The sequence below is a fragment of the Marmota monax genome, unplaced genomic scaffold, assembly GCF_021218885.2.
Source record: "Marmota monax isolate L192 unplaced genomic scaffold, Marmota_monax_Labrador192_F-V1.1 WCK01_AAM20220418_F8-fsc00130, whole genome shotgun sequence".
Taxonomy (NCBI): domain Eukaryota; kingdom Metazoa; phylum Chordata; class Mammalia; order Rodentia; family Sciuridae; genus Marmota; species Marmota monax.
In genome coordinates this window covers 3,496,056-3,503,449 of record NW_026693244.1, presented here as the reverse complement: position 1 = coordinate 3,503,449, position 7,394 = coordinate 3,496,056, and the positions used below count along the sequence as shown (strand labels likewise).

Below are 7,394 nucleotides of genomic sequence, written 5' to 3'. Positions count from 1 at the left end.
TCAATCAGCAACTAAGAATGGCAAATGCAATTCATAATGGAATGAAGCTAACATATACAAAAGATGAATAAAAGTACACCAATGAGTCTGTCACAACTCCAGTTTTAATTTCTTGTTGTAAGCTTTCACCTGAGGAATTGACTCTTAATAGGTGGAAGAGCAGCTAAGGTGGGGAAGTATAAAGTGTGGAAGGTGATTTGCATTGTGGTCCATGGAATGGAATCTTAGTCGGATGGAACCAAAGGAGCTGGTTCACTGAGCTGTATGTTTTCTTCCTAAATGAACTTCTTAGCCAAGCATGGTGACACATACCTGTAATCCCAGCAACTTTGGAAGCTGAGGCAGGAGGAGTTCAAGTCTAAGGCTAGCCTCAGCAACCTAGCAAGGTCCTAAGAAACTTAGTGAGACCCTGTCTCAAAACAAAAAAATAAAAAGGGCTGTGGTGGTGGCTGAATTTTAATCAGCCCTGGTTTCAATTCACAATACCTAAAATAATAATAATAATAATAATAATAATAATAATAATAATAATACAAAACACACTTCTTCACACTCAGGTTCTAAAATTTCCCAAGTTTTGTGTCCAGGTAAGGACTCATTGTATTTATGCCTTCTGTACAAAAGTCATCTCCTGGGAACTCTTTGACTCTGGGCAGAGTTAGATGTGCACCCTCTGTGCTCATCTGCTTAACAATAGCATATACACCATACTATAGGGTGCTGGTGAGATGTCAATTATGTACTAACAGGAAGCTATTCAGGACTCTTAATTAAACATAAGGCTTGGAGAGTAAATTGCTCTAGAGCCTGTTTCTTTCCTTCTGTGCTCCAGGATTAAGGTATTGAAGTGCTCTATCACTTTATCTAAAGAACATAAATACACTGTGATGATTTTCTTTTCTTTTTTCCCCAGAATAATTTGCTTTCTCCATAGTCTATTTTATGGATTTTTAAACCTGAGATGGATATCAAAGTTATTTGGAAAATTTTTTTAAACATACATAAAGTTATATGTCTCCATACCTGACTGAATGGATCAGCATCTCCTCCTCTGAGGCCCAGGTATCTGTTGCTGAGCTGGAAATTGAAACTACTTCTAAATAGGCAATTTTCTATACCTTGAGACTTTACTATTGAGCTCTAAGTACGGAGCCCTTCCAGCTACCCAAAGCTAGGTTTATTTCTAAATCTCTACTTACAGACATCAGAAAAAAACATTTGATTAGGAAAGAGATGACTCTATGTGGCAGAAAAGCATTAAACAGCAGGCTGAGGCCTCAGGTACTGGGAGCGGAAAGTGAGAAACAGAGTCCAGAGTGCCTCAGTGGCACCTGACTCCTGTCTAGATTCTGCACAGATGGTCAAGTCCTGACTATCAGAGAGGCAGTAGTCAGCTGGTGGCAAGCACATATACAGTCATATTTGGATTTCCAACCCCATGCTTGCTATTTACCAGCTAAGTAACTTTGAGCAAGCTATTTATCCTCCCTATATTTTCTTCTCAAATACTCCCTTCTAAGTTTTTATGAGAAATAAATAAGGTAAAATAAAAAGTATTTTTGGGCCAGTGCCTGGAATGCAGAGAATGCTCACGAAATATCAACCTCTACTATCATCATTTCCCACTATTGTATTTCCTGGATTGAGGCCTAACTGCAGGAAACTCCTTCATTCAAATATGCAGACCAACTTGTGGTCAAGCTCGAGGCACCCTCACCCTTCTGCTCCATGGTCTGTATGTTCTGTGCTTTCAGTAGGTGCCTATCAGCAGCAGTCCAACTAACTACAGAAGTCTCAAAAGGTCAAAAAGCCATCAAAACAGGTGCACCAGTATCTTCCTTCCACCATGATAGGTTAGAAGAGTCACAGTCTGCTTGGGTTATGCCTGGATAATACATCCCCCAGCACCAAGACTCCTCTAAATAGTTCCATCAAAAGCCCATGGAAATGTAATGACTGCATGCAACACTTCTGTTTTCATTCATGGCTAATCCTTTTATATATGGGCTAGAAAAGGAATTCATTAGAAACATATTACTGAATTTTATACCTCTGGATCTTAAAGTTGGAAAAAAAAACCCAGAGGAATAAAGCCATACACATGCAAAAATGTCATCTTTTGGGGATGGCAGTCACTGGAGATTGAACCCAGGGTCTCTTTACCACTGAGCTACACCCTCACCCCTTTTCATTTTTTATTTTAAATCAGGGTCTCTTTGGGATTGGCTAACTTCCCTTAGCATAATCTGCTCTAATGCCCTCCATTTCCCTGCAAATGCCATGATCTGATATAAGGGGGGTGACTCAAAATGGGGTAGGGAGGAAGAGCATGGGAAGAAGATTACCTCTAGGTAGGGAAGAGGGGTGGGAGGGAAAGGGAGGGGGAAGGGGAATTGCATGGATGATGGGGATGGTGGAAGGAGACCCTCATCGTTATACAAAATACATGTATGAAGATGTGAGGGGAAAAAAAAAGAATAGTGTTACCTTAGATTAGGTAGAGAGAAGTGATGGGAGGGGAGGGGAGGGGATGGGGGGATAGGAAAGATAGTAGAATGAAACAGACATTATTATTACTGTGTGCATAAATGTGACTGCATGACCAATATTATTGATTCTGCAACCTGTACACCCAGAAAAATGAGAAATTATATCCTATCTGATTCAAATGTATGATACATCAAAGTCATTGTACTGTCATGTATAACTAAATAAAACAAATTTAAAAATTAAAAAAAAAAAATCAGGGTCTCACTAAGTTGCCTGGGTTGGTCTCAAACTTGCCATCCTTCTGCTGAATTCAGCCTCCAGAGTAGCCATGATTACAGGAGTGTGCGACCATGCCCAGCACAAAAATGTAGTCTTATTCTAGGTTCAGAAATATACAAGACTAATTTTTTATGCACAGTGTTGCTATGTGAACAACTTCTCACACGTTGCTAAAAATCCTGAGGCTTCCATACCTTAAGAACACACTCACTATATCCTGTGAGAGCAGAGGGGGCAGGAGCGACACCAGATATGTCACAAAGTTCTAGGAAGAGTATTGTATAGGCAGAAAGGATCAAAGTTACCAGCTGGCCCAACCTACTCAGGGGCACAGCTGAGAAGACTGGAGCAGGGGAGGAGCTTCTCACTAAAGCTTGTCAGGATAGCAGTGGAATTGAAGTTTCAATGGCTAAAAGTGTTCTTACACTATCTAGTCATGTTTTATACAAGAAAGAAAAGGAGCAAAATTACATTTTATATGATATTTAAATTATATAGACTTTATTTTTAAATGAAAGTAACTAAGAAACAAGGACTGCTGTTTAGAACCAAATGGGTATAGCTGTTTTGGAACCTAAGCCAATAATAAGAAGAAAAAGAAGAGACACTACTTTAGTGAACTACATTTTGTATTTCTATTTGGAAAACAAACAAATAAACATATGCCTCTGAGTAAAATTGAACAAGACTAGAAGAACACCACAATCAAAATAAGACTTTATCAAGAATACAAGTAACAACAAATGTTGGCAAGGGTGTGGGAAAAGGCACACTTGTACATTGCTGGTGAGAATGCAAATTGTTGCAACCAATCTGGAAAGCAGTATGGAGATTCCTCAGTAAACTTGGAATGGAACCATCATTTGACCCAGCTATCCTACTCCTTGGCATATACCCAAAGGACTTAAAATCAACATATTATATTGATGCAGTCATATCTATGTTCATAGAAGCTCAATTCACAATAGCTAAGCTATGAAACCAGCCTAGGCACCCTTGAATAGATGAATGGATAAAGAAAATGTGGTACATATACATAATGATATATTACTTAGCCATAAAGAAGGATGAGATGATGGCATTTGCCAGTAAATGGATGAAACTGGGGGCTAAATGAAATAAGCCAATCCCCAAAAATCATAGGCCAAATGTTCTCTCTGATATGAGGATGCTAACTCACAACATGCAGGGGGAGGGAAGAGTAAAGGTTTGCATGATTGGGACAGGGTGAAATGGGGGAAAGGAGGTAGGATGGCAATGGTAAAGATAGTAGAATGGATTGGGCATAACTTTCCCACATGCATATATAAATACACGGCCAGTGTAACTCCACATCATGTACAACCACAGAATGGGAATTATACTCCATGTATGTATAATATGTCAAGTTACATTCTATTGTCATATATAACTAAAAAGAACAAATTTTTAAAACAGGAAAGAAAAATGAAGCCTTTTACCTGCCATTCTAACACAATCGCTTTCAACAGTTGGCATATTGCCTTCCTTCCAGTGCTATTTTTCTGTTCCAATAATATATATACAGCTATATTGTACAGATAACACTGAATTCTTTTCACACAGAATTATCACATAAGCATTTTTTCCAACTCTGAGAAAAAAATCCCTGGAAAACAGAAGGATTAAAAGTCATTTTGGCCCATCTTCCTTTCGTGAAGCAGCTATGGCAGCCGTGCAGACGCTGAGGTGGCCCATGGGGGAGGTGGCACTGTCAGTGAACATCCTCATGGACCACGGGCTGCAGGACACCAATCTGAGGCCCAGGGGCACCATAAAGATGCTGGTGTCGGGGCTGGGGATGTGGCTCAAGCGGTAGCACGCTTGCCTGGCATGCGTGCAGCCCGGGTTCGATCCTCAGCACCACATACAAACAAAGATGTTGTGTCCGCCGAAAACTAAAAAATAAATATTAAAAAATTCTCTCTCTCTCTCTCCCTCTCTCTCTCTCTCTCTCTCTCTCACTCACTCTTTCTTTAAAAAAAAAAAAGATGCTGGTGTCAATCATTGAGGACATCAATGTTCTGCTGCACGAAATACAAATTCAGCACCCAATAGCCTCCTTGGTAGCAAAAGTAGCAACAACCCAGGATGACATCATTGGTGAGGGCACCACGTCCTTGTCATCAGAGAGCGGCTCAAACAGGCAGATCTCTACATTTCTGAGTTTTTGGAACAAATGAAAGTAAGCAGAGAGATGGACAGGGAGACACTTATAGATGGGGCCAGAACATCTCTCCATTCAAAAGTTCATGCTGAACTTGGCAGATGTCCTAAGAGAAGCTGTAGTGGATTCCATTTTGACCATAAAAAAAAAAAAAGAAAAAAACCTATTCATGGTTGAGATCATGGATATGAAATATAAATCTGAAACTGATACAAGCTTAATCAGAGGGCTGGTTTTGGACCAGGGGGCCTGCCACACTGACATAAAGAAGAGAGTTGAGAATGCATACATTCTCACATGCAATGTCTCACTGGAGTTTGAAAAAAAAAAACGGAAGTGAATTTTGGCTTTTCTTTTTCTTTCTTTTTTCTTTTTTTACAAGAGTGCAGAAGAGAGAGAGAAACTAGTAAATGCTGAAAGAAAATTTATTGAAAATAGAGTAAAAAAATAGTAGAAGTGAAAAAGAAAGTCTGTGATGACTCAGATAAAGGCTTTGTTGTTATTAATCAAAAGGGAACTGACCCATTTTCTTTGGATGCTCTTGCAAAAAAAGGCATAGTAGCTCTGTGCAGAGCTAAATGGAAAAATATGGAAGGGCTGACTCTTGCTTGCAGTGGGGTAGTTTTGAATTCTCTTAATGACCTAAATCCTAACTGCTTGGGACATGCAGAACTTGTCTATGAGCATACTTTGGGAGTAGAGAAGTTCACCTTTATGGAGAAATGTAACAATTCCTGTTCTGTCACTTTATTAGTTCAAGGACCAAATAAGCACACACTCAAATCAAAGGTGCAATATGAGATGGCTTGAGGGTGGTCAAAAATGCTATCAATGGGGCTGGGCGCACACACCTGTAATCCCAGGATCTCAGGAGGTTTAGGCAAGAGGATGGTGAGTTCAAAAGTAAATTCAAATCCTGCCTGAGGAATTTAGCAAGGTGAGAAGCAACTCAGTGAGACCCTGACTCTAAATAAAATACAAAATAGGGCTGGGAATGTGGCTCTGTGGTGAAGTGCCCCTGAGTTCAATCCCCTGTAGAGCCCCTCCCGACAAAAAAATGCTATCGATGATGGCTGTGTGGTTGCAGGTGCTGGTGCAGTGGAAGTGGCCATAAAGCAGTGATTAAATACAATCCCAGTGTAAGGGCAGGGCCCAACTTGGAATCCAGGCATTTGCTGATACATTGCTCATTATTCCCAAGGTTCTTGCTCAGAACTCTGGTTTTGATCTTTAAGAAAATTAGTTAAGATTCAAGGGCAGCAGTTATGGCTCAGTGCTAGAATGCTTGCCTAGCACTGGGTTTGATACTCAGCAACACATTAAAAAATAAATAAAATAAAGAAATTGTGTCTATCTACAACTAAAAAAAAAAAAGATTTGGGGATGGGGTTGTAGTTCAGTTGTAGAGAGCTTGCCTAGCATGAGCGAGGCACTGGGTTCGATCCTCAGCACCACATTAAAATATATATATAGTCCATTCACAACTAAAAAAAAATTAAAAAGATTCAAGTAGAATATTCACAATCGGGTCAGCTTACTTAAAGGCTTGGACTTAAACACAGGTGAAGTGGATGTTTGCAGCAGAAATATATGTATATGATAACTACTGTGTAAAGAAACAGCTTCTTGGCTCCTGTACTATGATTGCCACCAACATTCTCCTGGTGATGTGATCATTTGATCTGGAATTTCCTCTCTAAAGGGTTGAATTTAAGCTTCCTTTGTGTCTTCTTCCCTTGAAGACTATAGAATTACCCTGAGGGATATAGCTGTGGATTTTTGTCCAAGCCTCAAATGATTGTTCAAGTAATGTTTTTCTCCATATGAAAAAAAAAAAGATGGAGCACATATTCAAATTATGGTGTGAAATTATAATTACAGTATTTTTAATTGCACTGAGTGTACATGCATAAAGCAGGTCATTTTTACCCAGTGAACAGGATGCTTTGTTTTACTTACAGTGACATAAAATTACATGTTTGATAAGCACGTTATCTGCCTTATTAAATATTCCTTGAAAAACAAAAAGTTATTTCAACTAAATTGAGTTGTTATAATTTAATTAAGGTTAACATTGGTTAAAAATTTTAAATATAATAAAATCACCTATAATTTTCTATTGTTGATATATGACAGAATACTGATATATGTTCAATATGGTTTTCTATTCCCTACATTTTCCCTGCATGAGCAACCATCCTGCCCTATGTGAAGTCCAAGACTCTCCCCTCCAGGCAGGAGACCTCTCCCACCTGGGTGTCTGGGGGAGCTTGCATACCGCTGCAGCCAGGGCAGAGTGGACTCCCTTCTCCAGGAGGGAAACCTCTTCTACCTGGGTGTCCCAGGGAGCTCCTTTTGAGCCACAGAAATATTGAGAGAACACAGTGTAGAAGAGGAATTAACAAGAGAGTCCAGTCTCATCTCCCCTCTCTTATCTCCT

At 39.5% G+C, this 7,394-nt stretch overlaps 1 pseudogene; it reads left to right on the top strand.

The window, feature by feature from the left end:
- The first annotated feature begins 4,453 nt into the window (after nt 1–4,453).
- On the top strand, nt 4,454–6,662 carry LOC124100634 (T-complex protein 1 subunit zeta-like; annotated as a pseudogene).
- The last annotated feature ends 732 nt before the right edge of the window (nt 6,663–7,394 follow it).